Source organism: Herpailurus yagouaroundi, unplaced genomic scaffold (genome assembly GCF_014898765.1).
Source record: "Herpailurus yagouaroundi ecotype Mexico unplaced genomic scaffold, PumYag 208, whole genome shotgun sequence".
In the NCBI taxonomy this organism is placed as follows: Eukaryota; Metazoa; Chordata; class Mammalia; order Carnivora; family Felidae; genus Herpailurus; species Herpailurus yagouaroundi.
The window spans coordinates 4993125-5015995 of NW_024412439.1; the positions used below are offsets into that span (position 1 = coordinate 4993125).

At 42.1% G+C, this 22871-nt stretch overlaps 1 long non-coding RNA gene across 10 annotated transcripts in view; it reads left to right on the forward strand.

Moving 5' to 3' along the window:
* LOC121015876 (uncharacterized) overlaps positions 1–22871 on the forward strand; it is a 183420-nt gene that overhangs the window by 13614 nt on the left and 146935 nt on the right. For 6 of the 10 annotated variants that reach the window (XR_005784014.1, XR_005784011.1, XR_005784015.1 and 3 more), the window contains 3 exons: positions 13728–13900; positions 15072–15237; positions 19887–20007. This is a non-coding gene — a long non-coding RNA (uncharacterized LOC121015876). Of the gene's footprint in view, positions 1–13727; positions 13911–15071; positions 15238–19886; positions 20008–20883; positions 21002–22871 lie in introns of all 10 variants that reach the window. The other 4 variants (XR_005784016.1, XR_005784013.1, XR_005784017.1 and 1 more) reach the window with 4 other exon arrangements.

Below are 22871 nucleotides of genomic sequence, written 5' to 3' on the forward strand. Positions count from 1 at the left end.
AAAAATAAATAAACGTTGAAAAAAAAAAATTAAAAAAAAAAAAAGTAAAACACTTTAAGTAAAAAGTTGGGCCTGATGTCTCTGTATGACTCTTCAGTTTGCTCAGGGGTAAAGTAAATCTATTCACATGTCGGTTGCTATTCCAAAAGAAGGATTGATCTTAAGGAAATTAAAGGTTTTTCTAATATGCTTCAGGATCTAGAGATTTGTGTGTGGAAAGGGATTCTGATATTTGATGTATTACAGTGTGATGGGACAATTTATTACCTGGCTGATAATAGGTACCGTATTTGAACATAATGGAACCACTTCTTTAAAACTGATGTGTAATTTAGAATTTTTACTGTCAACTGAACTTTTTCCCCAACTGTAGGATAAGCTTCTTGAATTTAAGGATCATGCATTTCATATTTTTTTTTTTAGTGTCCCTAGACTACTTGCTCAATCTCTTCCTCATCATAGGGCTCATAAAAGTGCCTTACACAGAGAGAATGCTTAGTAAAAGGTTTTCGTTAAGGATTATGACACTTGATTATTCTGAATGTGTAGATTCAAACCGGTTTAAAGCAGCTGGATGTGCCGTTGTTAGCTTCTTATTTATCTAGTTTTTAAAAATCTCTCTTTAAATTATTTGCTTTATGTTTTCTCTCTTTTTTTAATGCCTATTTATTTTGGGGGGGGGGAGAGAGAGAGGGAGAGAGACTGTGAGTGGGGGAGGGGCAGAGAGAGACTCTCAAGCGGGCTCAACGCCATCAGTGCAGAGCCCGACACAGGGCTCAATGTCATGAGCTGTGAGATCTTGACCTGAGCCGAAATCAAGCGTTGGATGCTTACTCAACTGAGCCACCCAGGCACCCCGGTTTGCTTTACATTTTCAATTTGAGTATGCTGTCAGGATGATTTGAATGTAAGTACCAAAGAATCAAACTCAAGCGGCCTAACAAAGAAGAAAATTTATGATCGCATCATGCAAAAAGTTGAGGGGCACAATGGTGAATAGGCTGATTAATTTAGGAAGTCGGCAATAACATCCGGGATCTGTTCTCACTATGATCACTAAAGCCTGACATCCCTCATGGTTGCAAGATGGCTACAAGAGGTACAGCAAAGATACCCCCACAGCAGTGTCCCCAGACCAGAGAGAGGGCCTCCTTTCTTCTGTCCCTGTCCAGGGGCTCCCCAGAAGACTTCCCTCCGTGTCACGGTCCTCTTCCTATGCTGGTCACAGACAAGGGGAATGGATTTACCTGGATGGCTGCAGACCAGCGAAGATTCACCCCTACGCCACAAAGAGGCCCAGTGTCTGGAAAGCATTTGGCTGCTCAAACATAAAAGCGAGAGTGTCATTTATGAGAAATAGACTGTGGTCATCGGGGTGATGTATGGTCTTCGTTCATAGTTCCTGGCTCACTGCATCGGAAACCCTAAGAGCTTCCCCAAAGCTGAGAGTGATAAAGGTGTCTTTTTTATGTTAATGAGGTAATTTTAGGACTCTGCCTAAGGATGGGGGCTTGTTGCCTAGAGGGACAACCCTGTGATTAGGAGGCTGGAACTTTCAGTCCTGCCCCTAGACTGTCCCGGGGATGGGGGCGGGACAGGAGGTTCAATCAATCTGTGGTCAAGGACTTAGTCAATTATGACTATGTAATGAAGCCTCCTTAAAAACCCAAGAGGGGATCCCCTTTGTGTGGGAACTCCTGTCTGTCTTCATCTGGCTGTTGGTTCATATCCTTTAACAGATTTGCAAGTATAAGGAAGTGTTTTCCCTGAGTTCTGCGAGCCATTTTAGCAAATTAGTCAAACTTAAGGTTATTGGAACCTCCCATCTGTAGGTGGTCAGCCAGAAGCACAGGAGGCTTGCGGTTGGCGTCTCAAGTGGGGGATGGGGTGCAGTCTTGTGGGACTGAGCCCTTAACCTGTGGGATCTGATGCTGTCTCTAGGTCAAGAGTGTCAGAATTGAGTTGAATTCTCAGACACCCCATCGGTGGCTACGACTTGCTTGGTATCGTGTGTGGGGGAACCACTCCTCACCCCCACATGGGAATTGGGTCCAGGAACCCTAGAAGAATAAGCAGATCTGGTGCTGCCGGTAAGAAAGAGGTCGGTAATAACCACTGGGTACAGATAACAGTGTGTGCCGTAAGCCATATGTCTTAGTGGAGAAAACCGGGTAGATGCTATGTAGCTCTGTGCCTTTTTCATCAGTAAGAGTCGCTTCCTCCTTGTGGCTTTCCTCCTTGATAACACAACTTAGGTTTTGTGCAGGTACAAGGGGTAACAGGCCAGAAGAAGACGATTCTAGTCCTAGGTGATGAGTTAGTGATGAGTCGTAACACAGTTACGGTAACCCCGCTTCTATTTGCCAACAAGCAGTTTAGGAAAGTCCAGTGACCGGGTCTCTGGGGAAGATTTTTCCACCTGATAACATGGCAGATGAGCTGGGGGTCTGCTACCCTGACTTGCTTCCTGCCTTTTGGGCTTGGTTGCATGAAGACATGATACAGAATTGATGCGAGCATCCCACGACCTTGAGCGGAAACTTCCTGACCTTCAAGACAGCAGAACAGAGTCAGGAAGGGTCTGAGTGTTGTGGATGTTGTTGAGCAATTGAATCAACCCTGAGACTACTTTCCTCCGGACTTCTCCTTAATGAGATGACAGTAAACTCCTGCGGTTTAAGATTTAGATGGCTTTTGCTGCTCGCTACCGAAAGCATCCTGACGGATGGATACTCTTTCTAGAAACGTTCACTGCAAAGCCCTTTATTGTGGTAAATGTACAGAAAGCACGTTAAAGTTTTCTTCCATTTTAAAACATAACAGCTGAAGTCAGCCTGGGGCAAAAAGACAAACAAAACATATATGTGTACAGAATCCAAGCCCCATAAATGTTCATTTAAAGAATTCAATAAATGTTCTATAAGTTTATTATAACGGCTTTCTCAGGAAACATGTTTTTTGGATATGTATATCAACGAACATTATTTCTTTGGCACTTCTAGGAACTCTGTGTTTATGTCCTCCCTAGAAACTTCATGCATTTCTGCACTGTTTTTCCTGCTACTTTGGGATCTTGGGTGTTCTTGGAAAGAACTACTTGTAACTTCCTTGGCTTTCCTTTCTTTAATTGTGAACTTGTAACTTCCTGTTGCTAGCCGCTAGCTAGCCGCCAAGCGTTTGTCCAAAAATATGTTCCCACAATAACTTCCCTTTTACAGTATTCAATATGCAAGGTGGTTTAAACATGTCTCCATAGTATTCTGCGGACCATTCATTTTTTTACTAAAAACAAAACAAGCGTCACCTGGGTGGCTCAGTCGGTTGGGCGTCTGACTCTGGCTCAGGACATGATCTCACAGTTCGTGAGTTCGAGCCCCGCGTTGGGCTCTGTGCTAACAGCTCAGAGCCTGGAGCCTGCTCCGGATTGTGTATCCTCCTCTCTCTCTGCCCCTCCCCTGCTCATGCTGTCTCTCTCTCTCTCTCAAAAATAAATAAACATTAAAAAAATTAAAAAGCAAACAAACAAAACAAAACAAAACACTTTTGATATACGGAGGATTCGAAACGCTCAGCAAAGCCCAGAAAGTTATATGGGAAATAATCGTGTACTCAGTGCCCTCGGCCTCATAGTCATATTAAATTCAGGTGTAATCTATGTTAGCATAGCCATATTTCCTTACAGATAAAGCTAGAGATTTACCTGCATCCCTACTCCTCCCCTCCCATTAGAGATAGCTAGTGTCTTGATGATGATGATGATGATGATGATGATGATGATGATGATGTCTTGATGATGATGATGATGATGATGATGATGAAGAATAAAATGATGGTAATAAAAGCAGCAAATGGCCATTATTCTAAGCACTTTGCATACATTAGCTCCTTTAATGCCCACTGAAGACATATGACACGGATAGTATTTTCATCCCCCATTTTATAGATGAAGGGAAGAAGAAAGGTTGGTTAAATAACTTGTCCAAGGCCATATATATAGCTGGTAACCTCGATTCTAACCCAGGTAATTCAGGTTCCCCCATATACTATCCCTACACTGATATTGTTGTGTATATTACATACGTTCTCTGAATACATATGCACCTGTAAGAAATATACATTGGATTGTTTTTTACATTTAAACAAATATATGACTCGATAACACTTGTGTTTTTTCCCTAGTTTTTTTTTTTGTTTTGTTTTGTTTGTTTTTTTGCTATTACAAGCCATGTTGCCATGAACATTCTGGCACTTATGTCCTCGTGTGTACCGCTCTGTGGCAGACATCTAGCAGGCGAATTTCTGGTTGGCAGGACATCATCCACATCTTTTGTAAGTTATTCCAGAATTGTTCTTCCAAACAGTTGTGCCAATGTGCAGCCATGCGAGCACGATATAAGGCTTCCCATTTCCAGTAGCCCCACCCGTTCTTGGAACTGGATGTATCGATTGACTATTGGCTATTGGTTTTTGCCAACCTGATAGGTAAGGATGGTGTTTCGTTCTGATTCGCACTTTCTTTGATTACTAGATAGGTTAAGACATCTTTTCATGTGTTTATTTGTGTTTCTTTTTATTTCTTGGATCGTCTTGCTGTATTTTTAAGGAATTCTATTATGTTCCAACTGTAGAAAATTAGTTACATGGGTTGTAAACACCTTCCCGTAATAGGTATTGACTTCCTTTTTGTCATTGTCCTGGTACACAGACGTTCATAGTTTAATATAATTATATTTACAGTATTTCTTTTCTCAGTGTGGCTTATGCTTTGGTTACCATAAATAATATGACAGTATCCACATGTCATTAAGATATTCTCCTGTATTTTCTTTGTAAATTTTGATTTTCACATTTAGTGATTTTTGTGCATGATACGAGGTAGATATCCAATTTTACCCTTTTACACATGAATAGCTGGATTCCTTTTCTTTTTTTTTTCTTTGTCTTTGTCTTTTTTTTCTTTTTTCTTTTTTTTTTTTGCATATGGTGATGTCTGAGCATCATTTATTGAATACTCAGATCCTTTGCCCAGTGATTTACAGTGCCATCTCCATCATATTCCAAATTTCCATAGCTAAGTGGTTCTATTTCTAAGCACTCTATTCCCTGTGGCAATATTGCACTGTTTAAATTACTATAGCTTTACGAGGAGTACCGGTATTCAAAAGGGTAAACCCATTTTTTTCTTTTCCTCCTCCTCCTTCTGAAGCCTCTTCCCCTCCTTTTTTTCTTCGTAATTTTTTAGCTTATTCTTGTCAAGTCTTTGAAACAACCTACTGAGATTTTTTTTGTGGAAATAATATTGAATGTACAGATGCATTTGGGAGAACATTGCAATCTTTAAAATACCAGACCCTCCCGTCCATGAATATAGTAAATCCTTTTTTCTTTCCCCCTTCAATAAAGTTTTGTGGCTCTCTCCGTACAAATCTTACACACCATTTGTTAGATTTATTTCTGGGCACCTTAAAAGCTTTTATTGCCATGGTTAATAATGTCCTTTAAAAATAACTATTGATTTTTGTATATTGATTTCTAGCAACTCGTTAAACTTTCTTATTAGTGCTAATATTTATTTGTAGATACTCTTGGATATTCTGTATAAACACATTGTATGTACTGATTGCATTACCCCCTTCTTTCCAGAATTTAGCCTATTGTGCTTTTTAAAATTGAGATGTAATTACCAAACAATGAAATGCACAGATCTCAGTTATTCAGTTCAGTTAGCTTTGAAAACTATATACACTTGTGTAATCAACACCCCAGTCAGGACATAGAACATGTTCATCACCCCGCATCCAAAAAGCTTCCTCCCTGCAGTCAGTCCCTCATAACCCTTTGGCAACCAACAGTCTGCTTTCTGTGGCTATCAGTTTCCTACTCTCGAACTTTCTATAAATGGAATCACACGGTATATTTTATTTTGAGATTGGTTGCTTTCGCATAGCATAATGTTGTTTTAGGATTCATCCGTGTCCTTGCCAGGATCAGCAACCTTTTATGACTGAACAGTATTCCACTGTGTGGATAGTGTACAATTTGTTTACCTGTTCTCCCGTTGATAGACAGGAGTTGTTTGAATCTGGGGTTATTTTGGGTTGCTTTGGATTTTTGGCTATTATGAATAAGGTTACTGTAAACATTTCAGTCTCTTATTTTCTTGTTAGCACCTTCAGTATCACTTTGAAAGCAGAATAAGGGGGGTATTCTTATGCTTTTCACATTAGTAATTTCAATATTTGCAATGGGTTTTTAAAAGATGTCCTTTTAAAAAAGTTAAGATAGTTTCCACCTATTGCTAGTTTGCTTAAGAGGATTTATTTATTTCTCTTGGGGAAGTATATTTGGATTAGTAAGGAATGATTGTTGAATTGTATTAAGTACTTTTCCTGCATATATCAAAATGATTTTTCTCCTTTAACCTGTTAATGTAATGATTATATTAATTGATCGTCTAAGGGATTTTCACATTCTTGAATAAATCTTAATCAGCAATGAGTTACAAAATTGCACTGCCAGATATTTTTTAATGTTTATTTACTTTTGAGAGAGAGAGTGTGTGTGTGAGCAGGCGAGGGGCAGAGAGAGGGAGACGCAGAATCTGAAGCAGGCTCCAGGCTCTTGCTGTCAGCACAGAGCCTGACATGGGGCTCAAACTCATGAGCCGTGAGATCATGACCTGAGCCAAAGTTGGTTGCTTAACCAACTGAGCCCCCCAGGCACCCTAGTCTTTTTTTTTTTTTTGTATTGTTTTTTTTGAGAGAGAGAGAGAGAGAGAGAGAGAGAGAGAGAGAGAGCTTGAGCAGGGCAAGGGCAGAGGGAGAGAGAGAAAGAATCGTAAGCCTTCTGCAGCACAGAGCCCGATCCCAGGACCCAGGGATCATGACCTGAATCAACATCGTGAGTCGGACGTTCAACCCACTGAGCCACCCAGACACTCCAAACTGCCAGATTTTTTAAAATAGCATGCTATGTAATACATTTTTTCTCTTTGTTCATGTATGAGACTGGCCTATGGTTTTCCTTTCCAGTTCTGTTTCCATGTTTAATGGCCTCCTAAAAGGAACTGGAGAGCTTTTGTCCTTCTTCTGTTTTTCCGAAGCAACCTTATGATAGTAAAATCATCCATATCTTGAGGGCAGAACTTAACCTGTAAAACCGCCCAGGCTTGGTAATTGTGTTTGTGTTTGTGTGAAGGGAAAACGGCAGCGCGAGCACGTGGATAGTAACATTTATGCTCACATTTTAGATTTTTTCCTGGAGTCGGTTTTGTTCTTAGTATTCTCCCAGAAAATTGCCCTTTTTTTTTTAATCTAAAGTTTTCAAGCTTGTTGGCATCATTTATATTTATCTTCTATTTTTCTGCCGCGTATCTTTTGTTCTTTCTATTTAGAGCATTGTTTATTTTTATTTTAATTTCTCTTCCTTTGATCATGTCAGCCAGATGTTTGCCTAGTTAATTCGTCTTCCAAAAGAACCATTTCCCCCGCTCTTGTTAATCTTCTTAACTGTGTCTTTGTTTGTAATGTTATTAACTTCTGCTCTTATCTTTATTATTTCCTTCCTTCTAATTTTTTGGGTTCACCCCTCTGTTCTTTTTCTAACCTTTGATTTAGATCCTAAGGAAAATCACTTTCAACCTTTCTTCTTTGTTTTCCCATATGCATTTAAAGATGTATTTCAGTTGTTAGCATTGGTGTGCCAGAACCAGCTATAGCCAACCCGTATTCGTTGGTGAGAGTTGATTTTGTGGATTTCTTCCCAATTCTACGCTTCCTGTTGATGGCTTGAAATAGACCTAGCGGGATACTTAGACTACAGCTGTTGGCAATTGCTGGCTGTCTTTCCCCACCCCCACCCCCACCCCCTAACAAACATACACACACACACCCAACCCAGAGAACCTGTTGGAACACATGAACCGGTACACCCCTTGCTGTTTTCCAGATTTGATTCTTAGCGTTTGTATTATGATTTGGTTAAATTGCATTATTTCTTCTTTACCCGTTGGTTGCTTAATTTCCAAGCATATTGACACATTTTTTTGTCGTTATTGAATTTTCTTAAATGTTTATTTATTTTTGAGAGAGAGAGAGAGAAAGAGAGGGTGTGCAAGCAGGGGTGGGGGGGGTAGGGTCAGAGTGAGAACTAGACAGAGGATCCCAAGCAGGCTCCGTGCTATACAGCACCAGCCCGATGTGGGGCTTCAACTCGAGAACCTCGAGATCATGACCTGAGCTGAAATCGGATGCTTCATTGACTGAACCACCCAGGTGCCCCTGTTGTTGCTGAATTTTAATTTTATTGTGTTGCAGTCTGTAGGATATCACTTCTTTGTCATTTGTTAGAATGTGGTTGGTAGCATACTATATAGTCAATCTATTTAAAATATTCGATGTGTACTCGAAAACGTGTGTGCTTCGATTCTGAGGGTTCTACATATGTCCCTTTAATTGGCTTGCTAATTGTGTTGTTCAGGTTGTCGCTACCATTACTGATTTTTTCTCTGCGTAAATGTCAATTCTGAGAACAGACTATTAAAATCTTCCACTATCGGGGCGCCTGGGTGGCGCAGTCGGTTAAGCGTCCGACTTCAGCCAGGTCATGATCTCGTGGTCCGTGGGTTCGAGCCCCGCGTCAGGCTCTGGGCTGATGGCTCAGAGCCTGGAGCCTGTTTCCGATTCTGTGTCTCCCTCTCTCTCTGCCCCTCCCCCGTTCATGCTCTGTCTCTCTCTGTCCCAAAAATAAATAAATGTTGAAAAACAAAATTTTTTTTTAAATCTTCCACTATCTTGGCTCATAAATTTATTTTGGTTGTTAATCCATTCTTGCTTTATATGTTTTGAGGCTAAATTGTTAGGTACATATAGGATTACTACATCATTTTGATAAATTTTTCCTCTTATTATGTAGTGTTGTCTGTATTCTTAACAGTGTCTTTTACCTTAATTATTTTTTTATCTGATACTTATGTCTAACAATGGCCTTTTTCAGTTAATATTTGCCTGGTACATATCTTTCCATCTTTTTCACTACATTTTAGATATGTCTTTGATAAACAGCAGATAGATAAATTTTTTCTTGATACAAGTTTTTCCATATTTTAATTAATAAAAAAGTCTTTTGTATTTATTGTGGTTGATCAGGTTTTTCTTTAGACTCACTTTCTTTAATTTCCTGCCTTCTCCTTCAGTTGATGATAAGGTTTTCGATGTCATTATTATTATTACTATTATTTATATGAAGTATTTCATACATGTAGATAAGGAATAGAGGCCAGTATGGATATAACAAACTCTGTGTACCCAATACTCAACTCTATGAAATTTTAATATGATAACTGCGTTTGTTTGAAGACGTGTGTGTGTGTGTGTGTGTGTGTGTGTGAATGTTTACTTTATTCTCTTATTTTTTGATCTTCTCTTTGGAAATTATAAATTCTATTCCTATTTATCATAGCATCGGCCATTAGAGTGTTAACATGCATCCATGATTTGACATATGACAGGCAACTCAGAATGCTTTAATTCCGATTGCTGTCATCTATCCAGCTTGCCTATTCTGCTTTGTTAGCATTTTATTTTCAAGCGATATCCTCCAAATTATTATTATTTGTGTTTTTTATATTTTGAGCCAATGTTTATGTAGCTTTACCTATAGGTTTGCCAGCCCTGGAGTTTGCCCCGTGGGGAATATATTATTTTTGCTTTATTTTCCTGATGGCTAACACTCTCAGCCCCTTCTCACTCCACTTCACCCTCATTCTTCAGTGTAGCTGATAGGAGAATTCTAAGTTGCTGGTGATTTTCCTTCAATGCTTTAAAGCTGTTACTCCATGCCTCCCAGCCTCTATTCCGTGCTTGCATTTTATCATGTTATGATGACATTATCATATTATTCTATGCCTTCGTTGCCATTTGGAGCATCTGGGTGGCTCAGTTGGTTGAGCATGTCACTCGATATCAGCTCAGGTCATGATCTCACAGTCATGAGATCGAGCCCCACCTGGAGCCCTGTGTCCAGGCCACACTGAGTGTGGAACCTGCTTCAGATTCCCTGTCTCCCTCTCCCTCTGCTCCTCCCTGGCTCACGCACACATGCACACATGCCCTCTCTCTGTCTCTCTAAAAAAAACCCAAAAAACAAAAAACAAAAAACAAAAGTTCATTGCCTTTAGGTTATTGTTTTGTTATTGATAGTTTATCCCCCTGCCCCCCGAGATATTTTGGTTTCCTTAGGTTTCCTATAATTTCACTACAATGATCTAAGTGTAAATTTATTTTTATTTTTTTTAATTTTTTTAATGTTTTATTTATTTTTGAGACAGACAGAGACAGAGCGTGAGTGGAGGAGGGGCAGAGAGAGACACACACACAGAATCCGAAGCAGGCTCCAGGCTTTGAGCTGTCAACACAGAGCCCAATGTGGGGCTCAAGCTCACAAACCACGAGATCATGCCCTGAGCCGAAGTCGGACGCTTAACCAACTGAGCCACCCAGGCGCCCCTGTTTTTATTTATTATGTTTAGACTTACTGTGCTTCTTAAATCTGAAGATTCGTTTTCCAATCAAATCTAGATCATTCTAATCTATTCCTATTATCAACACTATTTCTTCTAAATTCTTCCCCATCTTTATTCTCTGTTTCTGGAATTCCTATTAAGATATACATTGGGGTTTTAAAATTTATATTCCATGTTTTTTAACCTCTCTTTAAAAATTTCCTGTCTTCTAACATCTTTCCATCTGTGTTCTGGGCAATATGCTCAGATTTGGCTTCCAGTTCATTAATTCTTTTTCCACCTTATTATTTCTGTATCATGTAATACCTTTATTCATTCATGTCATAGTGTACTCCTGCATTATTTTTTATTTTTTTCATATTTGGGGGCTCTAGTTTTTATGTTTCCTGTTTTTGTTGACTTTCATTCACAAAGAATAATTTCCTTGTGCACTTTATAATTTGGGATTGTAAGAGGGACTTTATTTTTCTTTGGGAATCTGGGCAGCCTGAGTTGTCAGAGTCCCTCCAGTGTGTTTTTGTTTGCTTCTCCTGAACACCCCAGAGCCAGCACCAGCCCAAAAACAATTTTACATTACTTTTTGGCTCAAGGACTTCCCACACCGTGAACGCAGTGTGGAGCAAACTCCAAACACGCAGGCCTGGTATGTTGAGTTTTCGTGGGAGAATTATTTATTGATTTAGCCTTCTAATTTTCCAGCTAGACTCGTGGCTGAGACAACTTCCATATTGTCTCTCTGGACTGGTGGGCAGAGTTTATTAGTCCCAGTTTTCACCAAGTTAGCAATCCATCAAGGGTTGAATTCCCAAATAACCAGATTAGATAACAAACCACCCCCACCCCCCACCCCATGACTAGAACATCAGCTCATTCGCATACCTGGTGACCCTCAGCTGTCTCCTAACTTCTGACACGTGGGGCTTCTTTTCCTTTTCTTGAACCCAGAAATATTTTTTTTTTATTTTATTACAATAAAATACACATAGCACACAATGTACCATTTAAACCGTTTTAAGTGGCTGTTCAGAGGCATTAAGGGCACATTGTTGTGCAGCTGTTACTACTTTTTCATTTTCACAATTTTTTTTTTTTTTACCTTCCCACACTGAAACTCCTTAGCTGTTAAACACCAACACCTCCATCGTCCCCTACACTCAGCCCCTGGAACCATGATTCTCCTTTCTGTCTCTATGAATTTGATGACTCTAGGTCCCTCACATAAGGAGCATTGTATAGTTTCTGTCTTTTTGTGACTGGCTTATTCACTCAGCGTAATGACGTAGCATAGGTCAGAATCTCCTTAACTTTTTAAGGTTGAATACTATTTCCGCGTATGTGTGTGCCACGTTTTGTTTGTGCATTCAGCATCCGTCGGTGACCACTTGGACTGTGGCCACTGTTTGGCTATTACTGTAAATAATGCTGCTATAAACACAGGTGTACAAATAACCTCTTCAAGTCTCTATTTTCAATTATTTGGGGTATAGCGGAATTGCCACATCATTTGGTAATTCTGTGTTTAATTTCTTAAGAAGCTGCCATAACCATCTTCCACAGCAACCGCCATAGACTCTTTCCTTTTCTTACTCAAGGTCTTTCTGTGACTATTCCAGGTCCTAGGTCCCCATTCCAGAATCAGCAAGCTAACACAGATCTGCTCAGGCAAAGAACGGGCACGGCACGTGGATCTGGGTGAAGCAGGGTGGCCCTCTTCGTAGGTTTGGAGGTACAAAGTCTCTCTGAGGCAACCACTCTTACAAATAGGTTGGCTTTTACTTACAGATTTTTGGGGGTTCTTATCATGTAAGAATATATTTGATCCCCAAACCCTGGGTTGTTTTTTCCACTTAAGTTATGTCCATTCCAAGTGTATTTCATGGCAATGAGTTTACCAAACCTCCTTTATTAAAATACAGGCACCGCTAGAGGCCCTGGGTGACTCAGTCAGTTGTGTCCAACTTCAGCTCACGTCATGACCTCACGGTTTGTGGGTTCAAGCCCCGCGTCGGGCTCTGTGCTGACAGCCCGGAGCCTGCAGCCTGCTTCGGATTCTGCGTCTCCCTCTCTCTCTGCCCCTCCCCTGCTCGTGCTCTGTCTCTCCCTCTTTCAAAACTAAACACTAAAATTTAACAAAATGTAATACCAGCAATGTTAAATATAGGATGATATTTAGTGATTGAGGTAAAACGAAATTCCAGTTCTTTTCCTGGAGGTTTTTTAACTTCATTAAGTATCTGCAAGCATGCTAAATTCTTCGATAATGTCTTCTTTTTTCCACATTTTTTTCTTGAACTCAATGCCACCTCACCTGTATTTTTTTTTTTTTTTTCCTCTTCTGGAGAAAAGAGTGAACCCATGATGGAGAAAGTCATTTTCAGTGAAAGAAAAAGCTTCAAGAACATGACTCGTTCATTAAATTTTAGAAAATAAAACTATATCCCTTTGAGTGGGTCCCTTCCTTTAATCAAGACTATATTCATTGATAGTTTCAATTAGCAAACACTTGCCGAGCTCCTGACACTGCAGCAGGGGATAGATAAACGAGATATGGTGCCCCCTTTGCAAATAGGTCATTATTAGGAAGGCAGTTGTGAAAACAAAGAATTCCAGACGTCTATTTCCGACAGTATGGCCGACTGGAGGCTCAGGCCAGTTGTTCCTCTGACCACAACAAAAATCCTAGTTAAAATGCAATCAGATTTCTAAAAGTGTTGAGATAAGCTGCTGTAGAAATAAGAATTCCTGGGGCACCTGCATGGCTCGTCGGTTGAGCGTCCGACTTCAGCTCAGGACATGATCTCTCGGTTTGTGAGTTCGAGCCCCACATCGGGGCTGCTGACAGCTCAGAGCCTGGAGCCTGCTTCGGATTCTGTGTCCCCCTCTCTCTCTGCCCCTCCTCCACTCACGCTCTGTCTCGCTCTGTCTCTCAAAAATAAATAAATGTGAAAGAAAATTTTTAAAAAAGAACTCAACAGTGCTAAGCACAAGGATAAGGAAACAGACGGTTTATTATAAAGGCGATGGCAGAAGACTAATTGCAGAGAGAGATTGTGTGTGTGTGCACACGCACGCATGTTACACTGTCGGACGTTGGATGCACAGGAACCGGAACGCTAACCAGTTTCCTCCCACTCACCTTTTTTATGATTCAATCCATCTGTTATTTGTGTCTCAATGAATGATTTCCTGGTTCTCACAACTCCAGGTGTAGTAACCCAGAAACCCAGAGATAAAGGTCCAGAGGGAAGGAAGCACGAAACTCTCGACGTTTTCAGTACGCCCGAGGGAAGCCGTGTGAAAGGCTCCCAACCGGAGAATGAAGATCACTGAGTTCCAGAAACATTTAAGAAAGTTTGGGATTATTGGACTCAGAAGCTGGTAAGGATTGGTGAGTGCCAAGTGAGGCCAATGAAGGGATTCTGTAGATGAAAAGAGAGAAAGGTTGCGTGGGAGAAGTAGAAACAGCATCTCTGGAACAGGGGCTCCTGGGCGGCACAGTGGGTTAAGCAACAGACTCTCGCTTTGGGCTCAGGTCATGATCTCACGGTTCGTGGGATCGAGCCCCTGAGTTGGGCTCAGCTCTGACAGCACGGAGCCTGCCTGGGACTCTCTCCCTCTCCCTCTCTTTCTACCCCTCCCCTGCTTGCACCCTCTCTCAGAATAAATAAAATAAATAAACTTAAACAAAAAAGAACACGTTTGAAATAGGCCAACAATTACAACAAGACTTCCGTCCGAATTGGCAGCCCAGCTCCCAAACTTAAGACCATGAGCCACTTACTCAACCTCGCTGTGCCTCTCTTTTCCCATTGGTAACATGGGGATTCACTCAGCCACAAATAATTATTAGGCACGTAATAACGTAAAGGAAGGAAGGGAGGGAGGGAGGAAGGGAGGAAGGAAGGAGGGAAGGAAAGAAAGAGAAAGAAAAAGAAAGAAAGAAAGAAAGAAAGAAAAAGAAAGAAAGAGAAGGAGAAAGGAAAGAAGAAGAAAGGAAAGGAAAGAAAAGGAAAGAAAAGAAAAAAAAAGAAAAGAAAGAGGCCACCTGGTACGTCAGTGTTAAACAAAAGCCAATGCCCAGAACTTACTTGGTCTCCCTTTCTTCAATATCCCCACACTTTGCTGTGTCGTCTACTTGTTGACTTTGCTGCTATGCTAATTTCTCAAATGTCACTTAGAGTTACATCTGCCCTCAAACACGGAGTGACTCCCAATGTCTTCAAATCAGACTGTAAATCTCTCCAATGTGAACATTCAAGATACTTCATAAAATCATTTCTACCTACCTTCCCAGCCTTACCTCTCACCCCCCCCCCCCCCCCCATATTTTGGGTCGCAGACCACAGATAATGCTTTTGAATGGCTCTGCAGTCCTTCAAGTGCTATTTGATTATAGCATGATCTACTATTTTTTCCTGCTTTCTGCAGTTTTGGATACCACAGCTATTTGAACTTATGAACCTCCCCTTCCCCCTCCAAGTAACCAAACAACCTGCTCTGATCAAGCTTGCCTTAATTAATTAGTTAATTAATTAATTTGCCTTGACAGGTGGCAGACTGCCTTGTACACATTAGGTATCAATATTAATTCAGTCCCCTCTGCTTTTTAGCCATAGTCACACTGCGTGGTCACCTTGGAATGATGTCCAGGAAGCTCACTATGTTTCCAGGATTCACTTTCACGTCTTTAAAGCTGATCTCTTCCCCTTCGAAGTGTAACTTTATGACCTTATATACTGGACTTCTCAAACGCCACCATAATTGATAATTGTTTCGTGTGGGTGTCTTATGACTGCGCATGCATTAAAGACAATGACTGTGTCCCATTAATTTCTGTATCTTTGCTATCCTCACCTAGCACCTTCCGCGTGGGAAATACCCAAGGGATTAAAAAGAAATTTGTTGAGAAATGGAAGCACTGGAGGTCTGTTAAAGGTCTGAGTGGTTGAGGAGAGGCTGTGTATGGTTCGTTCCGGACTTTTCTCCAGGTCTTCCCTGCCATACCCACCTTCCCCCCACCCCTCAGCTGGACACAGAGTAAGTCTGTGTGGAGAGTAACATGTTTTAAAGGTCACATTTATTAGCAAATAGCTGTGTTTATAAACTCAGCTTGACAAAAAAGAGAGCCTTTGAAATTAATACTGTCTGCTGAAATTAGAACCAAGTTCAATCAACAGTGCATACAGAGTCTGGTTAAGGAAATGTGCAGTCAAGGTGGCTTTCACAATCTTATGCTCCTCACCCACTCTTTTTATTTTTTGAAACTTAATTTTTTTTTAAAGGCTTCACTGAATTTTTCAGGCTGGGATTTATTTGTCTTGTGTCAACCTGCTGTTGTCATGAAATTCTGCCTCGAGAAGTTTATTTTTTATTTTATTTTTAAGAATTCTTTTAATATTTATTTTTGAGAGAGAGAGAGAGAGAGAGAGAGAGAGAGAGGCAGAGCACACGTAGGGGAGGAGCAGAGAGAGAGGGGGACACAGAATCCGAAGCAGGCTCCAGGCTCCGAGCTGTCAGCAAAGAGCCCGACACGGGGCTCGAACCCATGAACCGTGACATCATGACCTGTCCAGCTCAGCCACACCGCAGGCCCCTAGTTTACCTTCTTGTTGAGAATCTGGAAGAGTGTAGGACTGGCATTGTCGGGTGCCCTTATACCGCCCTCTCCTTCTCCTCTCTGCCTCAGAGCATCCTGTTGGAATGAGTCCCCTGAGATACTGGTGGCCTGGGATTTCTAATACAGAAAAGAAACGCTGGGTCAAAAGCTGGGAAGACGCACTTTCTGATGTGAATGGTACAGGCTCTCCTGGTCCCCAGGTTCCAGCTCCACAGAGAGAAGGCTCTAGGCAAAAGGTGGCCCCAGGAGCAAAAATTCATCTGAGGAGGAGATTCACCCAACCCAGAGACTTGTTCCCAGAAGAGATCGTTGTACCTCCAGAACATCTAACTCTTTGTTGCTAAGACTAATAAGGTCAGAGAATGGAAGGTGTGGAATCATTATCTAATGATTCTGCCTAGAGAGGTCAAGATGCCCGCTCCAAAACTAAGACGAAATGTGGAGGAGTTTGACCACTGCAGATGGTTGAACTCGGTTCTGTTAGGAGAGGAAAGGAGAGGATTTCAGACCATCTTGTAGAGTGAGAGAGGACACGAAGTTGTGCCGAGTGAGGGGATCCCCTTGGGGGACGTTCGTGACTCTCATACCCTCCTTTGGTGAGAGAAAGGATAGGAAATGATGACAATAAATGAATATTCTTTTTCAAAGTACTCACTTGGACCAAAGTGCCTCAAAATGCTTTAAGAATTCCACTGTGGAATTACTTCCGAGCTAGTTTACATTTTTGATTTCATCACTCTAATTGCACCTCACTTTGTAAACCCCAAAATAGTTTCCCGCCTGATCAACCACCTTATTCATCATACTTGGCTCTGGATGACTTTTGGTTGTTTCCAGAATTGAAATTCATCCTCAAAACTGAAAGATTTATGTTACTGAAGCTCCTTAGGAAATGTGACTTCAACTCTTAAGAACTCGAGAGGAGTTCCAGATATATTTTGCTATTGAAAAAAAAGAATTTGTCTCATTAGTTGGCTGTCCAATCTCATACACTTTCATATCTTCTTCTTGAATGTTGTTTTAGAGATGAAATCCAGACCTTTATAAACTAGCGTAAGTGCATTAATCAGAGTTGTGCCCAATCTAGCCATCAGTAATTAAGTTTTTTTTTGACTCTACAATATGTCTTTGAAAATGAAAGAGAGAAGGGAGGAAAGATAGATGTAAGAAAAAAATAGAAATACATATAATTAAATCATAAAAGAGTGATAGTTTCAGATCGTGTCTCCCTCTCTCTCTCTCTGCCCCTCCCCTGCTCGTGCTCTGTCTCTCTTGCTCTCAAAAATAAATAAAACAAAAAAATTAAAAAAAAAAGAGTGATACGTACCACCTTGTGCTACTCTATGTAGGTTCGGCTAGCATTGTACATATTCTATGTGTCAGTAGGTTACATATAGCTTTGTTTTCTTCATGTTACTAGACTAATATTTATTGTAGAAAATTATTACGGGGGGAAAGGCATAAGGAAGAGAATTTAAAATCATTTGTAATGCCATCAACTATAGGTAACTGATTTTGATTTTTTCATCTTTGTAGCCTTTTTGGGGGGGTGGATTTTTACATTTACCTTGTAGCAGATTCAAGTCATTACTTCCTTTCGTTTTTTGTTTGTTTCTTAAAAAAATAAGATACCCATAGAAACTTCCATCGCACATGTAGATAGAGTGAATTGTGTTAACCACTCGTCACCCCCCCCCGCCTCCTTTCCCACTATCCAGATTTGTGCAACATTCGTTGTTTTGTGGTTTCTTCATCATATTTTTAAATTTTTTTTTTAACGTTTATTTATTTTTGAGACAGAGAGAAACAGAGCATGAATGGGGGAGGGTCAGAGAGAGAAGGAGACACAGAATCAGAAACAGGCTCCAGGCTCCGAGCTGTCAGCACAGAGCCCAACGGGGGGCTCGAATTCACGGACCGCGAGATCATGACCTGAGCCGAAGTCGGACACTCAACCGACTGAGCCACCCAGGCGCCCCTTCATCATATTTTTAATTATCTAAGCCAAAAACAATTTTTCTTTTCTTCTCTATTATTAACAGTATAGCATCGTGGGTTTTTGTTTACTCGGGTGCAACGATGCTCAAATCATCCTTAATAGGGGCAGTGGGAGCATCTCCAAGCAGTTCCTGTGAACTTTTTGCACAACCCCACGGGGCAGAACCCTTCTTTGCTTTCTGACACAGTGACATTTTGTAGGCTCACCTTGCAGGCCCCTGCTCCGACCAGTTCTCCAAGGAGCCCTGATTTCTGTTAGTGAATAATGGGTTTTAGAAATCAACGCCTGGGCACTGCTTGCACTTTGCTTCTCCAGTAAAAATGTTGCAAGTTCTCAGAGAACAGAACTGGGGGAAATACACACACACACACACACACACACACACACACGCCCAATGGGCTAGTCTGGGAAGAACACACCCTATGTTTCTCTATTACTCACTTACTCAAGTGCCTCTGGAAAACCCACGCATCCCTCGATTCTGTGCAGCACCAGCTGGATGTCCCATAATGCACCGAATTTCAGTTCGGACACTATCCACCGGGGCACAGCATTAGATCCCACAAGTTAAGGGCTCATTCCCACAGGACTTGCCCCCGCCCCGTTTCAGACACCAGCCGTTAAGTCTTGGGTCACCACCTGTACCTCTGACTGACCAGCTGTAAATAGGACTTCCCACAATCAGCTCTTTGTATTTGATAATTTGCAGGGAGGGCTCACAGAACTCAGGGAAATATGTTTAATTTTTTTTTTAATTTTTTTTTTAACGTTTATTTATTTTTGGGGGACAGAGAGAGACAGAGCATGAACAGGGGAGGGGCAGAGAGAGAGGGAGACACAGAATCAGAAACAGGGTCCAGGCTCCGAGCCATCAACCCAGAGCCCGACGCGGGGCTCGAACTCACGGACCGCGAGATCGTGACCCGGCTGAAGTCGGACGCTTAACCGACTGCGCCACCCAGGCGCCCCTTAATTTTTTTTTTTTAATATAGGGTATTACAAAGGGTGGGAATAAACAGCCAGATGAAGGGATACATAGGGCAAGATCCAGAAGTACCACAAGTGAAAGAATTCTAATCGCGTGTCGATGTGTTTACCCACCTGGCATTTCCAGACCCCGTACTTTCAGGATTTTGACGGAGTTTTTATTATGCAGGCACATCATGGATCATTAAGTCAACCTCCAGCCCTTCTCCCCTTGCCCAGGGCTGGAAGATGGGGCCGACAGTTCGAAGCTTTTAATCCTGGCTTACTCATTCTGGCACCCAGCCCCATCCCAAAGCCGTCCCGGAACCCACCGAGCGTCCCCTCATGGGAACAGAAGACACCCTTATCACCCAGGGAATTAATTACAAGGGTTTTCGGAGCTCTGTGCCAGGAACCAGGGGCAGAGACAAGTTTTTATATGTTGTATTATTTCATAGGGCTCATCCTGACATTTCAAGGTCAAAATCAGCATTTCTGTTTTTCTTAAGTTTTTCGATTTTAGATCTGGATCTCCTCTATATCCAGCCTGTGTGTGTGTGTGTGTGTGCGCGTGCATGCATGTGTGTTGGATATGCGTGATAATTTACAAAATGATCACTGTATACGTGGAAAGTTCTGGAGAGGAAGCAAGACAATGCTTTTATGGCAACAAGCCCACAGTGGTGTGGGGAAAATGCTGGGGGGGGGGGGGGTTGGTGAACACGGGAGGTCCAGATGACCTCACCACAAACAGCCAAGAGTGAAGAAGATTCTCTCTCTAGGTGACAGGCCCGGTCTGGATGAATGGGGCCCGCCTCCGGGACCGCAAGTGCCTGTCCATGGAGCTTCTAAGGAGGATCCTGTCACCCTAGTGGACCACACCTCTGACCTCCAGAGACACAGGTCAGTCTGTTGTCAGTCCGGTGCTTCAGATGCCGGCCACAGACCACGGGCCTCTCTCACTTCTGACCGATTGGCTGTCAATTGGTTCCCATGACCCCCTCCTCAGGTCTGATCATTTGGTAGAATGGCTCCCAGAACTCCGGGAAAGACAGTGCCAGGGTTTATTGGTTAATCATAAAGGATACAAATGAACGACCAAATGGAGGAGACACCTGGGGAGAGGCACAGGGGCAGGTGCACCGAACTCCCTTGCCCTCTGTGAGCTCACCACCCCCTCCCACTGCCCCGGCAGCTCCAACTCGGAACTTCTCCAAACCTTGTAGTTCAGGGGTTTTTACAGAGATTTCGTTAAGCAGCCACGGTTAATTAAAACATTGGCTGTTGGTGATGAGCTCACTTTCCAGCCCCGCTCCCTTCCCTGTCATCATGCGGTTGACCCCTCTCCTACCAGCCCCCATCCTGAAACTCTGGGGACACCAAGAGGCACCTTATCAGCACAAACACAGATAAGGTTGAAAAGGGCTCTTCACGAATACTTCGGAGGCTCCTTTCACTCCTATCTCTCGGGGATTTAAAATACCCTATGCCAGGAACCAGGGACAAAGACCAAATATATATATATATATTTATTTATTTATTTAAGTTTATTTATTTATTTTAAGACAGGAGACAAGTGGGGAGGGGCAGAGAGAGAGGGAGAGAGAGAGAATCCCAAGCAAGCTCCATGCTGTCAGTACAGAGCCCGACGCGGGGCTTGAACTCACGAATTGTGAGATCATGACCTGAGCCGAACTCAAGAGTCAGATGCGTAACCCACTGAGCCATCCAGGCAACTCCCCCCAAATAAACATTTCTTATTATATCACAATATCACAGCTTCGCAGAAGACAGCAATGTGCTCATATCTATTATCCCTGCATTCAATTTCAAATCACATGACATAGTCTCTGGAGACCTCCACTGTGAGCTCAGGAATGAACAGGAATGGGAAAAGGTGAATAATGCCTTGCTATTATTATGAAAATAATTCTCATCTACCTTGAAAGGATCTCAGGTTCCCCCCGGGGTGGCCAGACCACACTCAGAACCCCCAGCCTAGAGAAAGGCACGGTAAAGACAACAGAACTGGAAATCCCGAGCGAAGGTTTTACGATCTTCTGGCCAGATCTTTATGGCATTGCACTTAGAAACTGATCCTCCAATGCACTGTTAAATATAAACTAATTTTGTAAAAGTTTGCAGACGTTAAAATGGTGCTAATTCATCTCTGGAACTCTAGCTTCTTCTATGTAATGGCTACCCAGCACCTGTGCTCAGATGTCTAAGAGACTTTTCCAGCCCAGCTTGTCCAGAACTGATCTCCTGATCTTCTGCCCGTAAATCTCTCCTCCTGTGGCATTTCCCATTTAGCTCCTCATTATAGCTGCTCAAGCACAAAACCCTGGAATTATATTTTTAAAGTTTATTTTTATTTATTTTGAGGGAGAGCCAGAGAGCAAGCAGGGGAGGGGCAGAGAGAGAGAGAGAGAGAGAGAGAGAGAGAGAGAGAGAGAGAATCCCAAGCAGGCTTTGCACTGTCAGCCCGATGCGGTTTTGAACTCACGAACCGTGAGATCATGACCGGAGCCGAAATCAAGAGTTGGATGCTTAACCGACTGAGCCACCCAGGCGCCCCCAAACCCTAGAATTATTTTCGACTCCCCTCTTCCCTGGAATTACTTTGGCCTGAACCACCAGCCTCCCTCCCCGGGGTTCGTTCTACCTGTTCTCTCTGCTCTTACCCTCCTCACCCTAAACCCCTTCACTCTTAGGTTAACAACCGGAGTGATCCTTTGATACCTGAGACCACCTAATTTTCTGCTTAATATGATATGATTTTATGACTCCTTTCACTTAGAGTCAAAGCTGACTGTTTGAAACACCTTTAAGGTCTCACCTGGTCCCCCAGTGTTTCCCTTTACGACCCCAATCACTCTCTCCTGAAGCCACTCTGGCCACAGTGACTCCTGTCTGTTCCTTGAACACACCAGACCCAGTTCTGCCTCAGGACCTTTGCCCTGGCAGTTTCCCCTCCATCCCTGATATGTTCATTTTCCAGGTGTTGCTCAGGTGTGACCTTCTCACTGTGTTCTACCCTGCCTATTCGATTTAAAACTGCAAATCCCCCTTTCTGTGCTGGAATGTCTGTCTCCCCCTTACCATGCTCTACCGTTTCTTTTTCTCCTCTCCGCCCCCCCCCACCACAGCATTTATACTCCTCTATTTATTGAGTTATTGTCTGTTGTTTATTTTCCGTCTTGCTCCATTAGAATGTCAGTCCCACAGGTCAGAGATTCTTGTCAGTTTTCCTTCACTGGTGTATCCTAAGAAACCAGAATTGTGTCTGGCATTTAGGAGGCACCCAATAAATGTTTGTTAAATAAATGACACAACATGGATATACAAATGCCTTTTAAAAAGTAGGATGCCTGGAATATCTGAGGTTGTGATTCCATGGAGACCAATCATCAGGAATTTTTTGAGAGTATTAATAAAACTTTTTCACTTCAAGTGCCAACAATTCAACCAACCCTACAGGAAGGAAGGAAGGAAGGAAGGAAGGAAGGAAGGAAGGAAGGAAGGAAAGAAGGAAGGAAGGGAAGAAGGAAGGAAGGAAGGGAGGAGGGAAGGAAAAAGAAAGGAAAGAAAAAAGAAAGAAAAAAGGAAGGAAGGAAGAAGGAAGAAAGGAAGGAAGGAAGAGGGAAGAAAGGAAGGAAGAAAAATGAAAGAAAGGAAGAAGAAAAAGGAAGGAAGGAGAAAGAAGAAAGGAAGGAAGGAAAAGAAAGAAAGAAAGAAAGAAAGAAAGAAAGAAAGAAAGAAAGAAA